Here is a 24,987-nt window from a genome sequence, read left to right on the forward strand (position 1 = left end):
TCTGGAAATACAGTGAGGGGTTAATGAAAGGAAGAATATTGGAAAATGTGTGTTAATTTAGATTCCTGTGGTGTGTGGATGGAAGGACTGGGTGAATATAGACGGCAGAAGAGGTGAGGAGTGTATGCTAACTAAAGGCAGGAAGTGAAGGACTGGATAAATATTAGACAGAAGAGGTGATAGAAGCAATGGACTAGATATACAGAGATAAGGAAGGGCTGGATAAATATTAGACAAGAGGTGATAGAGGCAAAGGACTAGATATGTAGAGACAAGGAAGGGCTGGATAAATATTAGAGGAGGTGACAGAGGCAAAGACTGTACACTAATAATGAAAAATAGATAAAATGAATGACAGAGGGAAGATGAAAGAGCGAAGAACAACTAAAATGGATGATAAGCAGGTGGAAACACCTACAAACAAGCCTATCAACACCCAAACACCCCTGACACACACACACACCCCAGCTCCTCCAGTGTGAAAGATATTCATGTATAAGCAAGCCATTTTAGCCCACAATCCAAACACTTCACCCCTGACCTGACGTACCAGCACGCACACTCACTGCTGTGTTGCCGGTTTTGCTGGACGTGTCATTCCTGATTGCTGTCTGTTCATTTTGGCCTAAAACCTTCATGCTTCATCCTTCACTTCCTGTTGTGAAACTGTTGCAAAGAAGGGAGAGTTTTTGTTGCAACATGAATTCCAAATCGGATTCAGTACTTTTATGAAATCTTTCAAGACGACAACCCTGATATTGAACTCCATCACCAGACACACACACACACACACCAGTTACAATACTTACTTCAGTGCACACTCTTCACTCCTTTAGAGATGAGCAAATGAGTGAACAGTGAATAAATCTGTTAATAAGCACACTGTGTTTTGGTGCAAAGAATCAGATACTGCCATATTTTCACTGCCGTTCACCACTCATGTCCAACGGAAGGTTTGTGGGCTGCCTTCACCATGGTCTTCCTGGCACTTACAAATCAGGGCCACAAACTGAGAAGAGCATTAGAGTACTTGGAAGGAAACCACTGGGAAGATCTTGAGATGGTGTGTGGAGGAAGGCATGACAACACTCAACAGTAAGGAAGAAATTGTCTACAGCTGCAAGTGGGAGATACTCATGGGCTGTCCAACCCCAGAAGGGAAATTATGGACAAATAATGATGCAATGAAAAGCACACCTGAATGGACTGCTGACCAGCTGATGTCTCATGAATGCTCCTCTTCCTCCTCTTGGTTTTACTCCCTGCGTGGTGGCACTGACGTCATGTCTCCCAGTCAGTCTGTGGAGTCTGAAAGAGAAACAGTGTAATAAGAGTAGTGAGGAAACTGACAATGCTTAAAAGTAGTAGTTTCATTGCACAATGCCCTGGGATGTTATAGTGTGCAGCATGAGTCCTCTAACACAGACAGAAAAGAAAGAATTGCACTCCACAATTCACTGGGACACACTCATATCTAAGAGCCATCTATCACACACACACACACACACACACACACACACACACACACACACACACACACACACACACGGAGTCCCATTCCATACTTCACTGCACTACAGGACACACATCAAGGTGGTGCAGGTCTCCTCTTTTACATACACGAGGGAGACACGTTGGGGCCGAGGTTCGCATTCTTAAGCGCTTTGTCCTCTCATCAGAGGTACCTTCAGAGGTCAGAGAGACAATCAGCAAGGTTCTGAAGGGTGCTTGTCTCACTGATGGTGTAGCAGCCTCAACAAACTACCTCTTGAATCATGACAACACTTCAAACTCCCACTGACCTCCACTACAGCTTGCTAAAAGTAACCACCAAGAATGAAACACTCACAAATGAGGCCTTGCACAAACAAGGGGTTAACAACATTACAACAATCACTAGAATCACGAAAACACTCTTGAAAATCCTATCAATCTCCACTCCAGGCTGCTAAAGCAAGCCGAGACAATGGCACACTAAAACCTGAGAAGGCCAAACGTCACAAGTACTACTGTGGCTCCCCAGAGCACCTCCATGCGCTCCTTCGTGGTGCAGGCATGACAGGCAGAGACACAGCCCAGGTGGTGGCTGGATGGAACTACTCACAATCACCTGCCACCAGAGTGTTGTACAGCTATTTCATCAGGACAATTCATACATGACTGTTGCAAACAAACTCTAAAAGCTTGATGCTTCATTGCTGATGTGATGTACATATACACTCATGAAACTGTTGCAAAGTAGGTACAGCAATTGTTGCAACAGGGGAATTTTAAACTGAATGAAATCTTTCAAGACAACAAAATATATTATTCAACTTCATCACAAGACACACATGCCACCTTTCCCCACACACCAGTAGCTGCATGGATGGACTGATGAGAAAGGTGTGTGTGTGTGTGTGTGTGTGTGTGTGTGTGTGTGTGTGTGTGTGTGTGTGTGTGTGTGTGTGTGTGTGTGTGTGTGTGTGTGTGTGTGTGCAGAAGTGATGCAGGAATTTATGGCTGAGTCAGACACCACCAGACACAGAGATGGGACACCACCACCATAGCCCCCCCCCCTCCTGTATATGACAACTAGGTAAACACACACACACACACACACACCTTGACCTCTTTCATAGTGATCACCTTTCACCAACAGTCTGATGAACAAGGTTGCTGAAACTGTGTGCTGACAAACCGAAGTGTTGATTCCTGCAGTCGCTGCCACACATTGCAGAGCCCTGGTGAGGTGCGGCTCTTGCTCTTGAGTTAAGCAAGTCTCCCAGGTTTTCTTCTACTTGCTCTCTGTGACATCACCTGCAGGGGGACACACACATCAGTGTTCCTGTCACATTATGGGCATCACACTGAACTCACAAGTTAGGTCCACATTCACAAACCCTCAGCTTTCTTACTAAGACTATCTTCCAAGGCCACAGAGACAATCTGATGGGTTCCCAAGACTGTTTCTCCTGTTAATGAGTTAGAAATATTGTTAATCTCTCACTTGAACCATAAGCACACCTCTAGATACCTGTGTAACTTATCAAAAAGGGCCCACATTCAGAAATACTCTTCCTTCCTACCATGAATATTTTCCAAAGCCACTCACATGATCAGCCATGTCCCTAAGGCTGCTTCTCCTGTTAGTAAGGTGGAAACATTGTTAATCTGTCACTTAGAAACTCTTACAACTTCAACTAGAGCCTCTGAAATGCAGCAGAGATGCAGCACATAAGTATGAATGAGTATGCTTCTCAGTTCAGAGATTAACACAGTACTTCACAGCACAGAAGGCACAGCACAAATCATTTACGTGCACATCCATAAAAAGAAAAGGATTAAAAGAAGCAGACTGTGCAACTCCCAGCCAGTATAGTGTGTGGGGATGCCTGTGGAAGAATACACATGCTTCAGAATGGTTTGGGAAATAGCAATGAGGATGAACAAAAAGCAGCACAAGATGGATAGCTGGTCTCCTCACACCCTTGTCTCTGGTACACAGCAGTCCCTGACTCCCCCAATCCCACATGGGCAGCCCAGACAAGGTGTGCACACACACACACACACACACACACACACACACACACACACACACACACACACACACACACACACACACACACACACACACACACACACACACAAATTCATCTTGGCTGAAAGGAACTAGTGGTGTCCCATAGGGGTCAGTGTTGGGACCAATAATGTTTGTAATACATGTAAATAACAAACAAAGAAATAGTTATATGAACTTATTTGCAGATGATGCTAAGCTGATGAGAAGGGTAGAAAATGTAAATGACTGTATGGTACTGCAAGAAGATTCAAATAAGATGGAGTAAATATTGGCAAATGGAATTCCATTTAAGTAAATGTAAAGTAATAGAGTTTGGTAAGAGAATACAATATACAATGGTATGGATGGTATGGTTAAAAAAAATCAAAAGAGGAAGTGGATTTAGGAGTAACAGTCACTGAAAATTTGACTTCGGAAAGACACACTAATAAAATTACTGGAGAGATGATGAATTTGTTAAAAAGAGTAAGAATGGCATTCTCATATTTGGATGAAGGAATGATAAAAAAGGTGTTGATTTCCAAGATAAGACCAAGGCTGGAATATGAGGCAGTGGTGTGGTCTCCTCATACAAAGAGGAATATTATAAAATTAGGAAACACAACAAGTACTACAAAGAACATCCAAACTAAGATAAGAACATTGCAAGGATATATGCACTAACAACAACACAAATGAAGAATGGAAAAAAAATTGAAAAACAAAAGAGAAAAATGAATCAACAACAGAAGAATAAACTACATTTTTCTTGACACTTTTGGGAGACAGAGTGAGGAAATGGTACCTAAAGTAAAATGAATGAAAATAAAGTAGAGAAAAAAACACAAACGAATAACAAACTGTGACGCGTGCCAACATAGACGGATCGATACACAGAAAACTGAACAGCAAAACTATTTAAAAGAGACAAACCCAAAGGCAGCATGTTTAGCAGCAACAGAGCTAAAAGAAGAAAATCAGACTAACAATAACTGCAATATTAGGGGAAGAGACAGGACTGCCAAAGGAGAAGGAGGTGTAATGATAATGACAAGAAATGAGATGAAGACAAAAATAATGAAATATGGGGAAGGAAAAGCAGAAATGGTGAGTGTTAACTTGATGGTAATAACACTTCTGACTTCTGATCTTTCTAAAATTTCTGATTGGGGCAGAGCAAACTTGGTATTGTTCAATGCCTCAAAAACTCAATTCCTCCATCTATCAACTCGACACAACCTTCCAGACAACTATCCACTCTTCTTCAATGACACTCAACTGTCCCCCTCTTCTACATTGAACATCCTCGGTCTGTCCTTTACTTATAATCTGAACTGGAAACTTCACATCTCATCTCTACCTAAAACAGCTTCTATGAAGTTAGGTGTTCTGAGACGTCTCCACCAGTTTTCTCACCCACCCAGCTGCTAACTCTGTACAAGGGTCTTATCCGTCCATGTATGGAGTATGCTTCACATGTCTGGGGGAGTTCCACTCATACTGCTCTTCTAGACAGGGTGGAATCAAAAGCTTTTCATCTCAACTCCTCTCCTCTAACTGACTGTCTTCAGCCTCTCTCTCACCGCTGCAATGTTGCATATCTAGCTGTCTTCTACCGCTATTTTCATGCTAATTGATCTTCTGATCTTGCTAACTGCATGCCTCCCCTCCTTCCGCGGCCTCGCTGCACAAGACTTTCTTCTTTCTCTCACCCCTGTTCTGTCCACCTCTCTAACGCAAGAGTCCCACCTCTCTAACGCAAGAGTTAACCAGTATTCTCAATCATTCTTCCCTTTCTCTGGTAAACTCTGGAACTCCTTGCCTGCTTCTGTATTTCCACCTTCCTATGACTTGAATTCCTTCAAGAGGGAGGTTTCAAGACACTTATTGATCAATTTTTGACCACTGCTTTGACCGTTTTATGGGACTGGCATTTCAGTGGGCATTTTTTTTATTAGATTTCTGTTGCCCTTGGCCAGTGTCCTTCCTACATATAAAAAAAAAAAAAAAAAAAAAAAAAAAAAAAACATATACAACCCAAAACAAACTCTTGGAGCAAGGAAGACTGTGAGAAAGTAACAGAAGATACCATTCAGTACTTAAGTAAATTAATCAAAAACAGTAAATGAGAATTATTGGTTGGTGACTTCAACTGCTAAGAAATGAACCGGGAAACGTTCGAGGCAGGAGGAAACGAGACTGCACGTGGAGAAAGACTTCTGAAGGTGACTATGGAAAACACAGTGATGCAATGGGTGACTGAAAATACAAGATAGAGGGGAGACGACAAACCAACAAGACTTGGCCAAACATTAATGAAAGGAATCCACCCAACTAAAGAATCAAGACATGCGTGTCCCTCGGAAAAAAGTGACCATGCACCAATGGAAAGAGAGGCCGATGGTGACGTCGGCGAAGAGGATGAAGCACACAAAGAAAACAGGAGAAAATATGGCACAGTGAATACAGAGCATCTTAAGAGACTGTTTGAGCCAATGGACTGGAGAAAGCTGAAGAGAGCAAATGAGGTGCAAGATGAGCATGGCATTTTTATGGAACTAGATGAGGCAGCAGTGAATACATGTGTCCCAGTGTACAAACCTAAAGAAAGAGGAAGACAAGCGTGGTTCAATGCAAGAAGTGGAACACCAAAGAAAACAAGAGGCCAAGCATGTATAACAATGAAAAGAAATGGAAATCAAACAAATAAAGAGGACTTTAAGATAGCAAGAAATAAATATGTGAAAATAAGGCAAGAGGAAGAGAAAGGATAAGAAAAGGATTTAATTGTGAACTGCAAGGAAGAACCAAAACTGTTCTACAGATTCATAAATAGAAAAAAAATAAACTAAAAGAAAAAATAGAAAGGTTGAAGGATAGACATGAAACATATGAAGAACCAAAAGACACGACTGATTGAATTGCTAACTGAATTGCTAAAGAAAAAGTACCAGCAAGTTTTGACAGAAGAATCAGAATTTAAAGAACCACAAGACAAGAAGACAGAAAAGCAAATGTGGGAAATTACAGCAATGAAAGTAGTAGTTTATAGAATGATGGAGGAACTGGAAAAGAGAAAAGCAACAGGACCAGATGGAGTGAACCAGCACATGACATAATGAAGTGCTCACCATCAACGGGAAGAGTGCCCAAGGAATGCAAGAAAATGTGCATTGTGCCAGTTTATAAAAGTGGAAAGAAAGAAGAGCCACTAGACTGTAGACCAGTATCACTTACCAGCACAGTATGGAAGGTCTGTGAAAAACTGAGAGAAGCACTGGACAGAAGTTGTAGAAAAACACAATATATATAACAGAAAAACAGTACAGCTTTAGACAAAAAGCAATCATATGTAACCAACCTGATGAACTTCTATTCAAGAGTGACTGACATAACACAGGAGAGGGATGGATGAGCAAACTGTGTGTATTTACATCTGAAAAAGTTTTTGGCAAAGTTCCCCAAAAGTTTTTTTTATTTTTTTTATTTTTATGTAGGAGGGACACTGGCCAAGGGCAACAAAAAAAATCCAATAAAAAAAATGCCCACTGAGATCCCCGTCCCATAAAAGGGTCCAAAGCAGTAGTCAAAAATTGAAAGATAAGCATTTTGAAACCTCCCTCTTGAAGGAATTCAATTCATAGGAAGGTGGAAATACAGAAGCAGGCAGGGAGTTCCAGAGTTTACCAAAGGAATGAATGATTGAGAATGCTGGTTAACTCTTGCATTAGAGAGGTGGACAGAATATGGGGTGAGAGAAAGAAGAAAGTCTTGTGCAGCAAGGCCGCAGGAGGAGGGGAGGCATGCAGTTAACAGGATCAGAAGAGCAGTTAGCATGAAAATAGCGGTAGAAGACAGCTAGAGATGCAACATTGTGGCGATGAGAGAGAGGCTGAAGACAGTCAGTTAGAGGAGAGCTGACGACAAAAAGCTTCTGATTCCACCATGTCTAAAAGAGCAGTATGAATGGAAGCCACCAAGACATGTGAAGCATACTCCATATATGGACAGATAAGGCCCTTGTACAGATTTGGCAGCTGGGGGGGGGGTGAGAAAAACTGGAGGAGACATCTCAGAATGCCTAACTTCATAGAAGCTATTTTAGCTAGAGATGAGATGTGAAGTTTCTAGTTTAGATTAATAAGAAAAAGAGAGACCAAGGGTGTTAAATTTGGAAGTGGGGGACAGCTGAGTCATTGAAGAAGAGGGGATAGTTGTCTGGAAGGTTGTGTTGAGTTGATAGATGAATGAATTGAGTTTTTGAGGCATTGAACAATACCAAGTTTGCTCTGCCCCAATCAGAAATTTTAGAAAGATCAAAAGTCAGGCATTCTGTGGTTTCCCTGCATAAACTGTTTGCTTCCTGAAGGGTTTGACATCTACGAAAAGACGTGCAAAAGTGCAGGGTGGTATCATCAGCATAGGAGTGGATAGGACAAGAAGTTTGGTTTAGAAGGTCATTGATGAATAAGAGAGTGGGTAACAGGACAGAACCCTGAGGAACACCACTGTTAATAGATTTAGGAGAAGAACAGTGACCGTCTACCACAGCAGCAATAGAACGGTGAGAAAGGAAACTTGAGATGAAGTTACAGAGAGAGGGATAGAAGCCATAGGAGGGTAGTTTGGAAATCAAAGCTTTGTGTCAGACTCTATCAAAAGCTTTTGATATGTCCAAGGCAACAGCAAAAGTTTCACCAAAATCTCTAAAAGAGGATGACCAAGACTCAGTAAGGAAAGCCAGATCACCAGTAGAGTGGCCTTGACAGAATCCATACATAATGGTGATCAGATAGAAGGTTGTAAAGTGATAGATGTTTAAGAATCTTTCTGTTGAGGATAGAATCAAAAACTTTAGATAGGCAGGAAATTAAATCAACAAGACATAGTTTGAGGGATTAGAACAGTCACACTTTTTAGGAACAGGCTGAATGTAGGCAAACTTCCAGCAAGAAGGAAAGGTTGATGTTAACAGACAGAGTTGAGTTTGACTAGGCAAGGTGCAAGCACGGAGGCACAGTTTTTGAGAACAATAGGAGGGACCCCATCAGGTCCATAAGCCTTCTGAGGGTTTAACATCATTGCGAAGAATTTAAATAGGTAGTAGTAGTAGTAGTAGTAGTAGTAGTAGTAGTAGTAGTAGTAGTAGTAGTAGTAGTAGTAGTAGTAGTAGTAGGAGGGTGGAGGAGAGAGAGGAACAAGCCTTGAATCGTCCAAGGTAGACTTTTTAGCAAAGGTCTGAGCAAGGAGTTTGGCTTTAGAGACTGATGTGATAGCAGTGGTGCCATCTAGTTGAAATAAAGGAGAGAAAAAAGAAGCAAAGTTACTGGAGATGTTTTTTGGCTAGTTGCCAGAAGTCATGAGGGTAGTTAATCTTGAAAGATTGACACTTTCTGTTAATGAAGGAGTTTTTGGCTAGCTGGAGAACAGATGTGGCATGACTTCGGGAAGAAATATAAAGCATATGAGATTTTGGGGATGAAAGGTTCAAATACCTTGTGTAAGCCACCTTTCTATCATGTATAGCACAAGAACAGGTCGTGTTGAACCAAGGTTTGGAAGGTTTAGGTCGAGAATAAAAGTGAGAGATATATGCCTCCATGCCAGACACTATCACCTCTGTTATACACTCAGCACACAGTCAGATTAAAAAACTGAGCATCGCATCTTCAGAGCATGTGTGTGATGACAACTTGCCAGTTTTTGATACCTCCCATTGCAGCAAGTCAAGCATCAGAGCTTTGGTCTGTGGGCTTTACAATTCATCATTTCTTTCTTTCTTTTTCTTTTTCTTTTTTTTTTGCAGTGCAAACTTTTCCACCACTTTGTGGAATTTTCCCTCTGTTACATGACATGACAGTTAAAAACTTTCAGATTTTGGAATTTTTGGGCAGAGAATTCTCAATTGTGCCAACAAAATACAGTATTCACCTGAACCACCTATCAGTCACAAGGCTCCCAGTGAGGTGTGATTGTTCCTGAGTCATGGAAGTCTCCCAAGGTTTCTTCCACTTGCTCTCCGTGTTACCACCTGCAGGGAAAACGCACACATCAATACTCCTGCTGCTTGATACATGTTTGACTCACAACTTAGTCTAGAATTTAACCATTCACTACAACATTACACAGCATGGAATGCACAGCTGAAAACATTTATATGCACATTCAAGAAAGGAAACAACTAAAGAAGCAGATTGTGCAATTTCTAGCCAGTATAGTGCATAGACATGGCTGTGAAAGAAAAGAAATGCTTCATGATGGTCTGGGAGTCAGGAAAGATGTGATAAGTACTAGTAGTTAAAAGAGTTCATCACCAGGTAGGACAAGATGGATAACTAATTTTTTCACACCCTCGTCTCAGGTAAAAGTCACTCACAAAAATGATGGGCCCAGGGCAGGTCTTTTTCCACTCAACCTTCCACATCTTCTAATCTTTGGTGGATTAACTTAACAAGTAAAAGTTTCCATACGAAGGGCGGCAGTTCACTCAAAGGAAGGGGATCAAGTAAATCCATTCACACGTTTTGGCTGTGGGCCTTCCCTCCCCTTCGTCTCTCTCTCTCTCTCTCTCTCTCTCTTTAATAGGCTGTTTGGATAACTATTTCACTCGAGAGAGAGAGAGAGAGAGAGAGAGAGAGAGAGAGAGAGAGAGAGAGAGAGAGAGAGAGAGAGAGAGAGAGAGAGAGAGAGAGTTTGGCCAGTGCTGGGAGGGGTCGGTGACTTGACACGTATTCCCACACCTGGACACCAGCAACCACCACCACCACTCAGCAGCCTGCAAAGATCCTCAGTGCATGTGAAGTCACTCGGTGTTATCAACAGAGAAGATGGTGACCAGCATGAGGCCACATATTTTTGAGGGCTTCATGGATAGGGTATATCTGTAGGTATATCTGATATTGCTTGTATGTGAGAGAATTTGTGTCTGTGCTGCCACCTGGTGACAACCACTCGTTCTAAAAGCTCCCCAATATTTAGAGGGGAGTGAGGACGGAAGAGTGGTGAAAGTAGGGGGTTTGGGAGGAGGGGTGGAAGTAAGCCACCTCTATTTAACCCGCCATTATTACCTAACAACCCCAACAGATACTGCTTCATTTCCACCAGTTTTCAGACCTCACCTGCAGCGGCCGCGTCACGGTACCTACCTACCTACACCACGTGTTGCTTTCCTGCCACACCGACGCCGCCCCGTGACACTGACGCCAATATTCACAACACAACGAATACTTGCCGCTGCGTGACAGTCTTCGTGCAGAGAGGGAGGGAGGGAGGGAGAGGCATCAACTCCCCCTCCAACGCGCTAGTGATGGGGTGAGAGGTAGTAAGATGGCTCTTGGTAGTTCGCTCGTCTTAAAACACGCAATGAATCAATCGTTATTATTATTTAAATGTTAGTGTCTTTTAGTGCAACATGAAGTCGCTATTTAATATCAACCGATACAATTCGAAAATGAAGCTCGTGAAATGTGGACACTGAGGGAGTAAAAACACGTCATTATGCCGAGGTTGTCGACTGGCGGGGCGGTGCCTCTGTCTGGGGAACTCTTGGAAATGTCGACAACGCAGTGCAACAGTTTAAGGTTATTATTCATTTGATGGCTAATTAGGTACAACTTCCGACATCTCACAATGATTTCCTGGAACACAATCGGGAATATTGCCACAGGTATGAACACTAATTGCAGAAAATAATTGCTAGCCTTGGACGAGTGTAGCATAGTAAAGTATAAACACAAGTGGATATTCAAGTACCATGATAAGTAAACATGGCGGTCATCATAACACTAGCAGCAGGCAGCTCCCTACTTGTTTTTGGTGGTAAGAGACGGTATTTAGACTTATTTTGGCTCCCTACCCAAAAACCCCGCTTTCCCACCAGGTCCCCAACATTGTAGGGGTTACAAGCCGAAAAAAAAAAAAAAAATAGGAAATGAGAGCCGCGCTGCTAATCTAGTAATTTACCCGATGACAAACTGCAGTGAAGTGAGCTAGTTCTTGATACTAAGTTAAATATACGACCACTGCAGAAAAAAAAAAAAAAAAATCAAACCCTCCTTTTCAGAAACAAAACTTGCAAAATTACATCAGAACAACCCAACGACAGGGAAGGCCGCCCTACAATGCCTGTATATACCACCATACTGTGCCCCCTCCTGCGTTAGGAACACGAGCACACATACAACACATTACCATACCAATAAGCAGTAATACCCTCCCCCACAAACACTAGTTACTGTACATGGCACAGTAGCTTGACACGATAGCTGCCTTCTCTCTCTCTCTCTCATTGTAGATACCGTAAGTTATGTAATTAAATCAATCTGATTAGTACATAAATGTCTGTTGCTCTTTGAGATTCACTTGCAATATTGAATTACAAAGTCAACATACGTACTACAGCTGGAAGTGAACTTTGATATGATTTACCAATAAGTTCGCGTGGGTGACGCTGGGTGACCACACGAAGGCGACGAGGCAACACGGAAATATATAACGCTCTCATCTTCACTGAGTCTCTGTCCCTCGAGATATGCGCACAAGTATGGAGTGGGAAGTCTGCCGGTAGTGCGTTACCAACAAAACTAGGAATCTTAAAGTCCACTGCCGACTAGAACATTACCAGGCAAAACAACCGCTATATCAGCAAGTTCTGTGTATACCGACAATGATATTCCAGCCTCTCCTTTCTCAATATTGTCTAGAAACTCAGCGCTCTGATATCAGTAAACCTCTGCAGATATTGGCAGCCCTGCGGGACCCCACAACACAGCGCCTCGCCACTCGCTGGTTGGCTAAAAACCTTGGCCGCTCACATCTCGCGCCTCGCTGCCTGACGCAAGCCGCGCCGCTCGCCCGCTCGACACCACAGGAAGAAATGCATGGAATCTGTAAGAGGTGTCAGGAAGGGATTTGTGAACCCTTTGGTGGCAATGCACATTGTTCCTGCGTGTTCCTCTCCCCCAGCAGTGATAAAGATGAAGTATTATAAGCCTTTACCTCCCAAATGCCGCCGTGCAGGAAGTTGGTGAAAAACGGCTTGCCAGCCACCGCCGCCTTCACCATAACAAACTTATTCCACGGTGTGTTTGCGCCACCGAGAGGAACTTAAAGACCCTCCTGCGCGCTTACAAATGGTATTCGATTTTCACGTGTTTGGAATGGAGTCTGCGAGGGATATTAATACGAGGGGGCACTTGAGAAGGAAATGATAAATAATGGTGTTGAAATGTTTACATTAAAATACATAACGAGGCAGAAAAAAGTAGATATTGAGTACACACACACACGTAAAGCCTGAACAACAACAACAAAAAAAAAAGAAATAATAATAATAATAATCACGTGGAAATAAATAAATTAAGGAAACTTTACACAACCTGCAGTGAAGAGACCCGAGTAAAGGAGAGAAAAAGAAGAAAAAGAAAAGAAAAAGACTAAAAAGAGTGACCTCCAATTACACGCTGTCAGGACCAACCACCAACCACCACAAGGGTCTCAAGGAGGAGAATGCACATGAGAGAGAGAGAGAGAGAGAGAGAGAGAGAGAGAGAGAGAGAGAGAGAGAGAGAGAGAGAGAGAGAGAGAAACGCGGAAGCTATGTGGAAAAGGAAACACAAATTTTGAAAATACACAAGCATACTGGATAAACACACACACACACACACACACACACACACACACACACACACACACACACAAGGAATAACACAAGACATTTCATCATCTTCAATGCACTTTCTCTCTCTCTCTCTCTCTCTCTCTCTCTCTCTCTCTCTCTCTCTCTCTCTCTCTCTCTCTCTCTCTCTCTCTCTCTCTCTCTCTGCCTCTTCTGCAATCTTTTATTCTCCCGCTAACGAAGAATAAGGATGCTGCTTCATCCAACAACAACAAGACACACGAGGAAAGAGATGGTGGATGAGCGCCTTCCTGGATGACTTACATTCGTCTCCCATGGGATGAGCTCAAAGCCATAACTGCCTGGGAGGTGCCTGGGAGATGAGAGATGCTGCCAAAGATGATAGGATGGTGGAAGTGGTTTAGAGGAGAGATGCAGGGAAATGATGCAGTGGTAGAAGAAATGATAGGATGCAGAAAGAGAAAATAGATGCTGAGAGATGACAGAAAACGAGGAAATACGAGGATAGATTGAGAAAGAAGGGTTGCCTGGTACTATTGCACGAGATGAAAGGATGATGGCGGGAAGGGAAAGATGAGGCATCGAAAAAAGACTAAATCATGGAAGGGAGACATGATGAAAGTGCACCAGAAAAGGAGTAACGAATGCTGGGGAACGCGCACACACACACACACACACACACACACACACACAGATAATGATACTGAAAGAGATGAAAAGTATGATGCAAGAAAGATGATACTAAGGAAGACATGACTGTGCAGGAAAGAAATAATGGGTGTTGAGAGAGAGAGAAAAAAAGACGAAGATAAAGAAAAATAATGCCAAAACGAGAGAAGGAGAGGACGAGGAGGAAGAGAATTTCTGGAGAAGGGTAAAGGTGATGTGAAAGTTTTTTTTTTTTCCTTTTGCCAGAGAAAAAGTTTTTTTTTTCTTTTGCCAGAGAGAAAGGAAGGAGGTCGGATGAGGCTGCGTACGTGTTAAAGAAGAGAATATTAAAGAAAGAAAATAATAATAAAGCTAAAATATATGGAGAGAAGAAGAGGAAGCAGAAGAGAAGAAAAGAAAGAGAAAAATGAGGAACGATTATGGTGGGCACTTAGAAAATGACGTGAAATTTATTACTACTGCACTAAAGAAACACACACACACACACACACACACACACACACACACACACACACACAGAAAATTTAACTACGACGCAACACACACGCAACATCAATGGTATACAAATAAAAGATAAACATACGCACGTTTCATTTATACTGCAAACGAAATAGTATAACCTAGAGAGGAAATTGTCAGGTATACATAGAAAATGACGCTGGATTAGTCAAAACTCCATACATTTTAGACGCATGCCTGCGAAACACCTGACAGGATACGACAGGGTTGTGTTTCTACCAGTGTGTGTTGACCAACAGGTGTGGAAAGTTGTGGGAGGCTGACAGGTGTATCGAGAGAGAGAGAGAGAGAGAGAGAGAGAGAGAGAGAGAGAGAGAGAGAGAGAGAGAGAGAGAGAGAGAGAGAGAGAGAGAGAGAGAGAGAGAGCGTGGGAAAACTTACAGGTGTGTTCAGGTGTAAGTTGAAAGAATGACAGGTTTGCATAGCGATTCTTGTAATAATTTGCTCAAATTTTGTTCAAACTTAAAGACAGAAAGACACTGCTCTCTCTCTCTCTCTCTCTCTCTCTCTCTCTCTCTCTCTCTCTCTCTCTCTCTCTCTACGTTCCCAGAGTGGAAAACGTTCTAAGCTTCTTATTGGAGTTACTTTTTTATTCATTTATTCATCGTTCAGAGAGAGAGAGAGAGAGAGAGAGAGAGAGAGAGAGAGAGAGAGAGAGAGAGAGAGAGAGAGAAGGGGGCGGTGGGGGGAGGGGCTTATAAAAGTATCGGTGTCCATGTAGTCAATTTCTATGCTTTAACATTTGTGTGTGTCTGGGTCCAAGGTGTCATGTTTTGGTTCCGCACCATGTTCACTTTTATGTTTCGGAGTTTAATTCCATTTCTATTTGAACAGTGCGAGAATTGTTGAGAGATAAAAGTACAATTGAGATATATATTAATGGAGTTGTGCAGGAATGATAGTGCTAGTAACAGTGAATATTATGATATTGATTACACTGGTAGCGATACTACTACAATTACTACCACTATTATTACTACTTCTGTTACAACTATTACTACTACTACTACTACTACTACTACTACTATTGCTGCTGCTTGTGTTTCTGCAACAAATAACAACGACAACAGCAACAACAACAACAAATGCAACTGATCTTACTATTGCTGCTGCTGCGCTGCTACTACTACTACTACTACACTACTACTACTACTACTACTACTACTACTACTACTACTACTACCGCTACGTATTATATAACAACAACAACAACAACAACAATGATTCCCTCCTCTCTCTCTCTCTCTCTCTCTCTCTCTCTCTCTCTCTCTCTCTCTCTCTCTCTCTCTCATTTTCAGTTGCGCGTTTTTCCTTTTTTTTTACCTAGTTTTCCCTGTACATCGAGGTCAATTTATTTCCTCCTTTATCTGCACTGTTTCTTTCCCTTCCATTCAACAATTTTGAAATCTCTCTCTCTCTCTCTCTCTCTCTCTCTCTCTCTCTCTCTCTCTCTCTCTCTCTCTCTCTCTCTCTCTCTCATAGACTATAAGTATCGTGAGATCAAATTAGCAGCAACCATTTTTTTTAAATATTATTTACTTACTTATCTTATTTTATTTTATTTAATTAATTATTTTTTATTTTTTATTTTTTTTGTTATTTGCGACATTAAACGGCATGTTCCATTTTCGGATTTAAAGTGTGTGCGTGTGTGTGTGTGTGTGTCTGTGTGATTCACTTACGGTCGTCTGGTGGTCACCCAGACAGCCGTTCCCCTACGGAAAGAGCTCAGAGCTCATAGTGACCGATCTTTGGGTAGGACTGAGACCACTGACACACCACACACCACACACCGGGACAGCGAGGTCACAACACCTCGGGTTACATCCCGTACCTACTTGCTGCTAGGTGAACAAGAGCTACACATTAAGAGGCTCGCCCATTTGCCTCGCCGAGCCCGGGATTCGAACCCGGGCCTTCTGAGCCAAGTGTACTAACCACTACACTACGCGGTGTGTGTGTGTGTGTGTGTGTGTCAGTGAAAAAACACGCACAAGACATATATCGGAATGTAAATAAGAGAAATTTTAGTAGGCTGTATGTCACCCTTACATCAATTTCCCTACACACACACACACACACACACACATACACAACGCGTGCACGCGAGGCCCTGGTAGGATAAATCTGACTATTGGAAATTCTTTCATGTATTTCCTCAGGTGAGAGAGAGAGAGAGAGAGAGAGAGAGAGAGAGAGAGAGAGAGAGAGAGAGAGAGAGAGAGAGAGAGAGAGAGAGAGAGAGAGAGAGAGAGCCTCCTCCTCCCACATCCTTTCTTTCTTTCTTTTTAGAAAAGTGGGGTGAAGCGAAGTAAGAGTGGGGATAGAAGAAGGATATAGTGAGAAATATTGAAATATAGTAAGAGTTAACAGTGTGTGGGCAGTCCACGTTGCTATTGTTGATAGTGTAGGTAAAAATTTGCTCTTTCCTCGCTCTTAGACACTTTGATGTAGTTAGGTTTGAGTTTCCAACCTATAAATTTGCAGCTGGATGTAAGTGTAGGTGTAATGAGTGGCATATTTGTGTGGTGATTAGCTAGTTTTTTTTTTTTTTTTTTTTTTTAAGGCTCGTATGTACGTGTTTCTTGTGTGAGTGTTTTTTCGTATTGATGTTGATGTTCGTGTTCCAAGTTATGTGTGAGTGTGCGTGTTTGTGTGATGTGTGGTGTTGGTGAATGTAAATACTGAATGTAAAATAATGTTGGTTTCGTGTTTCAAGTTATGTGTGTGTGTTTGTGTGATGTGTGGCGTTGGTGAATGTAAATACATATTATATACATGATATAATTTTTTTTTCTTTTTTTTTTTTTTAAGGCAGAGACCAGCTAAACCATCACCATCCCTATCCAACAAGACTGCCTTATTACTTGTTTATTTACATCCCACATCCACAAACACATCTACACACACGCGCACACAAAGGGCGAAAAAAAATATATGCATATATATATATATATATATATATATATATATATATATATATATATATATATATATATATATATATATATATATATATATATATATATGCACATTTTTGTGGATATTATATGTATGTGTGTTTATATATATATATATATATATATATATATATATATATATATATATATATATATATATATATATATATATATATATATATATATATATATATTTTTTTTTCTTTTAATCTTCCCTATTGAGTTGATTATGAGTACCATTATTGAGTTTCTTCCAGTCGTACATCACTGCATCTGGGAAGCACTTACTTACTTGCTATGTATTATGAGCAGCATTATTGAGTTTCTTCCAGTCGTACATCACTGCATCTGGGAAGCACTTACTTACTTGCTATGTATTTCATAAGTGTTCTATAAATCTGACGTATTCTATAAAATCTAACTTGACAAATTCATGTATTCTATAACTTAAACTTCACCACACGTGAACAAACTCTCGTCCCTTCTTGATAACACATCGCAGTTCCCCCACCACATTAATATCGCTTGTCGGTGGGGTGGGAAGGCAGAAAGCACACGGCAGTGAGTCATTTTTTGTGGTGGTTTTGGGCGAAGCGTATGAAGTTTGCTACCTTGTTCTCATTGGGAGTGGCGGACGCAGGCATTTGTTACATAATCCGAGGCAGGGTAAGTAAGACGTGGTGTAGCTTTGCTTGTCACTAAAACAACAAAGTCTTCATAAGGGAAAAGTTTGCAGGGGAAGTTAGGCCTCTGCTAGTCTCTCTCTCTCTCTCTCTCTCTCTCTCTCTCTCTCTCTCTCTCTCTCTCTCTCTCTCTCTCTGTCTCTCTCTCTCGTTTCCTTTTACTCCTTCTCTCTTTCAGGCACAAAACACCGAAAAAAAAATAAATAAACTTACCAAGAAGAATGATGGGAAGAAGAAATAAATGAGCAGATGAATACAGGGAGGAAAAAAGATGAGATGTACTGAAAGAAGAAATGAAAGATGAAATGGCAAAATGAGGAGAAAGTGGAATGAATGAAAGAAGAAAGTAAGGAAGGAAAGAAACAAACGAACGAGCGAATAAACAATGCAATAATATAAGGAAGAAAGAAAGCAAGGAATTACGGAAGGAGAGAAAGAAGTAAATAAAGAAGAAAGGTAAAAAAAAAAAAACGAACGAAAAAAGATAGAAAACAGCAAACAAAAGCAATCAAGAACAGAAGAAACAACACACACACACAAAAAAAAAAACTACGACACAAGAATTAACACCAACACCAAACACACACACACACACACACACACACACACACACACACACACACACACACACACTCGCACCAAAACAATGGAAACACCAAGCTTTACGAGGGTTGCTCCTGTTACAAAGTGGAGTGTGGCAGTGGAGACACACACACACACACACACACACACACACACACACACACACACACACACACACACACACACACACACACACACACACACACACACACACACACACACACACACACACACACACACACACACACACACACACACACACACATACAGAGAGAGAGAGAGAGAGAGAGAGAGAGAGAGAGAGAGAGAGAGAGAGAGAGAGAGAGAGAGAGAGAGAGAGAGAGAGAGAGAGAGAGAGAGAGAGAGAGAGAGAGAGAGAGAGAGAGAGAGAGAGAGAGAGAGAAACACACACACACACACACACATACAGAGAGAGAGAGAGAGAGAGAGAGAGAGAGAGAGAGAGAGAGAGAGAGAGAGAGAGAGAGAGAGAGAGAGAGAGAGAGAGAGAGAGAGAGAGAGAGAGAGAGAGAGAGAGAGAGAAACACACACACACACACACATACAGAGAGAGAGAGAGAGAGAGAGAGAGAGAGAGAGAGAGAGAGAGAGAGAGAGAGAGAGAGAGAGAGAGAGAGAGAGAGAGAGAGAGAGAGAGAGAGAGAGAGAGAGAGAGAGAGAGAGAGAGAGAGAGAGAGAGAGAGAGAGAGAGGGGGGGCGAGGGGACACACTGCAAGAGGAGAGTAATGGCGAGAGATGCAAGGTGTAGATGGTGAGAGGGAAGAGAGTGAGAGAGAGGGAGAGGAACTGAGATGAACAATGGATTGAGATGTGTGTGTGTGTGTGTGTGTGTGTGTGTGTGTGTGTGTGTGTGTGTGTGTGTGCGCGCGCTCGCGCGACCATGTGAATTGATTTGAACTGAAGTGAATTGAATTTATTCTTTCTCGGATTTTAAGTTCAAAGTATGGAGAACAGCTCCTGTTATTATAAACATTGTTTCATCCAGCAAATACACACACACCCACCCACCCACCCACCCACCCACCCATCCACATTCCCCTCTCTCTCTCTCTCTCTCTCTCTCTCTCTCTCTCTCTCTCTCTCTCTCTCTCTCTCTCTCTCTCTCTCCACACGCAAAACCAAATATGCAGACACACACAAAAAAAAAAAAAAAACACAAACAAATAAAAAAAGGAATTCACTCAGAACATTTCATTGGCACTGCATGATAACAATTCTACACACACACATGACAGTTCCCTCGTTTCCTCTCCCTTTCCTTCTGCATGGGCGGTTTTATAAAGTATTCAGGGCAAGGTTTCATCCTCACCTTCTCTCCGCCGGTTTAGAGGTCACACAGTCATTAAAAAAAAGAAAAAAATTTTTTCAATCAGCTCTAATTTCATAGTTCCTCTATAGTAAGTTTATCTCCTCGTCTTGCATCGAGCACCGGAGGGAGAAGTGGAGGGGAGGATGGGAGGGTTAGGTGAAGCGGGAGATGAAGGAGGCGGAGGAAGGGAGGCATGGAGAGATGAAGAGAAGGGATAGGAGGGGGAAAGATTAAAGACATGAGGAAGGGAGACAGAATGTGTAATGGAGAGATGCAAAAAAGATGAATGGAGGGAGACTGGAAGGTACAGTGCTAGACAGAGAGAGAGAGAGAGAGAGAGAGAGAGAGAGAGAGAGAGAGAGGATTGTTTATAAATGATGTGTGATACTTTTCAGATAGTTTCATCTCTCTCTCTCTCTCTCTCTCTCTCTCTCTCTCTCTCTCTCTCTCTCTCTCTCTCTCTCTCTCTTTCTCTCTCTCTCATCTCAGTTTTCATCTCTATCAACCCTGATTTATTTCCTTTACCTCTTCGTTTGTCTGTCCCCACTTACTTCTGATCAAAATTACTTCTTATCTTTTCTATCTCAGTTCCCATTTATCTTCCTCTCTTTTGCATTTCTAATCTCAACGTTTCTGTATTACTAACTTCAGCTTCTCTTCCTTGCATTTCTCCCTCTCTTCCTCTTTTACATACAGTCCGTCCTTCAATTTTCTCTCCTCCTCTTTCTCTTCCTCCTTCTCCTCATCCTCTTCGTTCGCTTACCGTTCTTTTTTTCCCCTCTTTCTCCATTATTGCCTTCATTTCAAGTCTCCTCTTCCCTAGATTTCCATACGTCCCTTTTCGCATTTTTCATCCTTATCTCTACCTCCTCTGATATTCCTTCATTTTTTTCATTCTTTTCCATGTCCTTTTTTTCCATTACTTGTCTCAAATGTTTACCTTATTTTTTATTTATTTATTTTTTTACTTTTCTATTATGTGTTCTTCTTTTCGTAGTTTTATCATTTCGTATCTATATCTTTTCAATCTTTCAAATTTATTCCTTTCATTTTCTGTTTTTCTCTTTTTTTTTTTTTGTCTCAGATTTACTCTTAAATTTCTTCAATTATTTTTTCTTACACTTCTCCGTTTTCATTATTTTCAATGCTCTCTTTACATTTTTTTTTATTATTATATCGTTTTATGAGCAATCATCTTTCTTCTTCATTTACTTTGTATTGCACCTCTTTTATTTGTCTTTCTCTTCTCTGGCTATGCACTTTTCCTAGTTTCATTAATTTCATCCGATCATATTTGTTTTTGCTTTGACTATTTTCTAGAATCTCTTTATAATTTCTTCGTTCATATAATTTATCACGCATTTTGTCTAATTCCCTCATTCCGGAAATATTTCTCCTTCTCCTTCTCCTTCATCTTCATTTGTGATTCTCTTTTCACAGTAGTTTTCCACTTTTCCTTATATTCATTAATTCAACAGATATTCCTTCATCTCTCTCTCTCTCTCTCTCTCTCTCTCTCTCTCTCTCTCTCTCTCTCTCTCTCTCTCTCTCTCTCTCTCTCTCTCATCTTACCATGCTTTCAATATTATTTTATCAGTACACTCTTTCTTTCCTATATTTCATGTTCATCCATTCACTCTCTATTCCTCCATTCCACAAGTATTCCATCTTCTTAACTCTCTTCTTCTTTCCATTCATTTTTCATCATCTTCCCTTGTTCTTTGGACATTGCAATCTTTCATTTTTAAATTTATAATCATCTTCTCTCGCTCTATTACGTCATTTTACAAATATCCTATCTCCTTTTTCACCTTCCTTCTCTTCTCTTCATCATTTCCTTCCCTTCTTCCTCTTTTCCCTTGACTACGCTCTCTTTCCTTCTTAAATTTCGAATATTCATCTTTCCTTTATACTTAAAAGTATATACTATACACCTGCAGTTAATATCAAGACTCTTGAAATTTTTCCTTTGTTTATCTTCACTTAAAATTTTATAGGCAATTTTCATGTTTATAAAAACAAAAAGACTCGCTACTATGTTGTACTTTCTCTAACACACACACACACACACACACACACACACACACACACACACACACACGCGCGCGAGCGAGCACATGTAAGAAAAAAAAAAAATATATATATATATATATATATATATATATATATATATATATATATATATATATATATATATATATATATATATATATATATATATATATATATATATATATATATATATATATATATATATATATATACGAGGGATACACCAGACTTTCTTCATTTAGTGCAACGTTTGACCTTGACAGAAGGCATCATGAGACACTGCATGACGTGGCGATGTTGTGAAGTCCACACTGTGTAACAAGCAAGCCAGCAAGAAATGACTAGAAGATAAAATCAATTTATTTCAAATAACAAAGCTGCTCCAAAGATAAAGAAAAAATAATATAAATAATAATTTAATAGAATTATCAAATATACGAATACTTCGATTTTTTTTTTAGAAAATCGTCTTTTGTTGTTATAAAAATTCTTTCTTTTACCGCATATTTAAACTTCTCAACCTTATCTGCTCCCTCCCAAACCCTCAACCTGTTCTTCTTCTTCTTCTTCTTCTTCTTCTTCTTCTTCTTCCTCTTCTTCCTCCTCCTCCTCCTTCTCCTCCTTTTCCTTCTCCTTCTCCTTCTTTCTCCTCCTTTTCCTCCCCCTTCTCCTCCTCCTCCTCCTCCTTTTCTAATACAACCACTGCTGCTGCTGCTGCTGCTACCACCGCCACCACCACCTTTTTCCTTCTACTTCTCCCTGGCATCCCCCACCCTTTGAACCCTCCAGTGCACATATGATTTTTTGTAGATTTTTCTATCCCTGCTGCGGCGGGAGAGTGTGCCGGGGTGCTGGTGACTTGAGCAAAGTTGAAAATGTGATGAAAAAAAGTGTACCTGTGAACCTGCAGCTTGTGAGAGAGAGAGAGAGAGAGAGAGAGAGAGAGAGAGAGAGAGAGAGAGAGAGAGAGAGAGAGAGAGAGAGAGAGAGAGAGAGAGAGAGAGAGAGAGAGAGAGACTACGTAATTAGTTTTGTAGTCCCTGAATGTAACGGGAGCAAAGGGAACAAAAACGGAATAAACATGAACAGTAGGAACACATAAGAAAAGGAGAAATTAGGATTACAAGGAGGAGGAGGAGGAGCAAGTCAACGAAAGAAGAACATATAGGAATAAATAAGAATAAACAGGAAGAGCAGACACCAGGATTATGAAAAAGGATAAAAGAATGGGAAATACATATGAATAATAGGAATACATAGGAAGAGTATAACATAGGAAGAGTGGATACTAAGATTAGAAGATAAACAAAAAATAAATATATAAATAAGTGGCAATACATATGAGGGGCAGATATTAAGAAGAAAATTGGAATAAGTAGGAATACATGGACAGAGCAGGTGCCAAGATTAGAGGGAAAAGAGTGTGAAATACAGTGTGAAAGAATACGTAGTAATACATATAAGGAGATTATGATACGAGGAGAAAAGAAAATTGTAGAAGAAAAATAAGGGGAATCTTGAAAGAAGAGAAGAAAAGAGGTTGGAAGAGAGAGAAAAAAAAGGTTGAAATAACGATGATATATGAAGATAGGGAAAAATGAAAAAAAAAAAAAAAATGGGGATGAAAAAAAAAATGGGGATGAAAAAAAAAAATGATGATTATACAGGAATGCATTAGAGATACATGAGAAGAACTGATACCATGACAGAAGAAGGGAGGGAATACATGATAATACATAAAACATATACATAAATCACAATGACGTAACAAAAGAGAGCGGATAATAAAAAAAAGAAAAAAATATAGCAATACACAGAAAAAAACAAATCCTTGACAAGAGGATGAAGAAAGATGAAGAAAAGGAAAATACATAGATACCTAGAAACACACATGCAAACAAGAAATACCATAGATATCTACTGAACTAAGAGATACTGACAAAAAAAAAAAAAAAACAGTGAGAGGGAGAAAAGGACGGAGTACAGCACGGTGGAGGAGGAAGTGAAGGAGGAGGAAGAGGAGGAGGAGGAGGAGGAGGAGGAGGAGGAGGAGGAGGAGGAGGAGGAGGAGGAGGAGGAGGAAGTAGTGGTGGTGGCGGGAAGGGGTGAGAGTAGTAGGAACTATGATAGGTCAAGAGATAAAGCAACACAAGACAAGGTAATATCCAGCGTACAATGGCATGAAAAGAAGCAACAATAAAACTCGATTGCCAAGAGTAACAGTGAAAACGAAAGGGAGAGAAAGGTCGCATCTTTTTCCGTTGTGATATTGTGAATTATATATGCGTGCCTTATATTGTAAGTCACTGCTTACTGTTAAGAACACACTGCGCTGTACAGGGAATAAATCATCGTCAACATCGGACACAGAAACCAGACAAAAAATTAAAGTGTCAAAAGGCATAAGTAAAGCCAAAAAAAAAAAAAAAACAAGAAGAAAATAAAGAAATATATGAAAGTAAAAAAAAAAAAATAAATAAATAAAAAGTCTAGTATTCTGAAACGCGTTGCTCTCTCATAAGGAATATTTTTTTAGTCATCATTAATATTAGTTTTTTTTTTCAGTTTTTCCTCAATTAATGAAGCAAAAACCTTTTTTTTTTTTACCACTGGAATCATGAAAACGTTCTTGAAGACTTTAACAACACCCAATGAAGATAAAATTAATCAAAATAAGACGAATGCTTTTCTCTCATCCCTCTCCCTATCTTCCATCTCTCTTTCTTCATCTCCCGCCCCTTCTTCCTTCCTCCCTCCCTCCTTCCCTTCCCCTCCCACGTCCCTCCCGCTTGCCTCCCTGCATCACGTTGCAGACCTTCAATCACTCAGAGTTAATCCATCACATCTACTCTCCTGCTTCTTCTCTTTTTCCCTCCTCCCCGTTCTCTCCTTCCATGTTTCCATTCATCCACCAAGCCACTCACGCCTCTATTCCTCCCTTCCTTGCCTTTATCTTCCTCGTTGTAGTTCTGTAGAGTGTGGTCTACAGAGCTACAAGCATGCATCGCTCATTT

The 24,987-nt window shown here is 40.7% G+C and overlaps 1 long non-coding RNA gene across 20 annotated transcripts in view; it reads right to left on the bottom strand.

Annotated features, from left to right (window-relative positions):
• Positions 1 to 24,987, bottom strand: part of LOC135096833 (uncharacterized) — a 62,393-nt gene that overhangs the window by 2,360 nt on the left and 35,046 nt on the right. For 2 of the 20 annotated variants that reach the window (XR_010265072.1, XR_010265073.1), the window contains 5 exons: positions 9,473 to 9,572; positions 2,629 to 2,799; positions 1,198 to 1,308; positions 810 to 1,009; positions 567 to 666 (listed from right to left, as the gene is read on the bottom strand). This is a non-coding gene — a long non-coding RNA (uncharacterized LOC135096833). Of the gene's footprint in view, positions 1 to 546; positions 667 to 809; positions 1,010 to 1,197; positions 1,309 to 2,604; positions 2,800 to 9,472; positions 9,573 to 9,917; positions 10,106 to 10,686; positions 10,792 to 11,936; positions 12,330 to 12,354; positions 13,232 to 24,987 lie in introns of those variants that run through there. The other 18 variants (XR_010265085.1, XR_010265086.1, XR_010265071.1 and 15 more) reach the window with 17 other exon arrangements.

Source organism: Scylla paramamosain, unplaced genomic scaffold (assembly GCF_035594125.1).
Source record: "Scylla paramamosain isolate STU-SP2022 unplaced genomic scaffold, ASM3559412v1 Contig8, whole genome shotgun sequence".
In the NCBI taxonomy this organism is placed as follows: domain Eukaryota; kingdom Metazoa; phylum Arthropoda; class Malacostraca; order Decapoda; family Portunidae; genus Scylla; species Scylla paramamosain.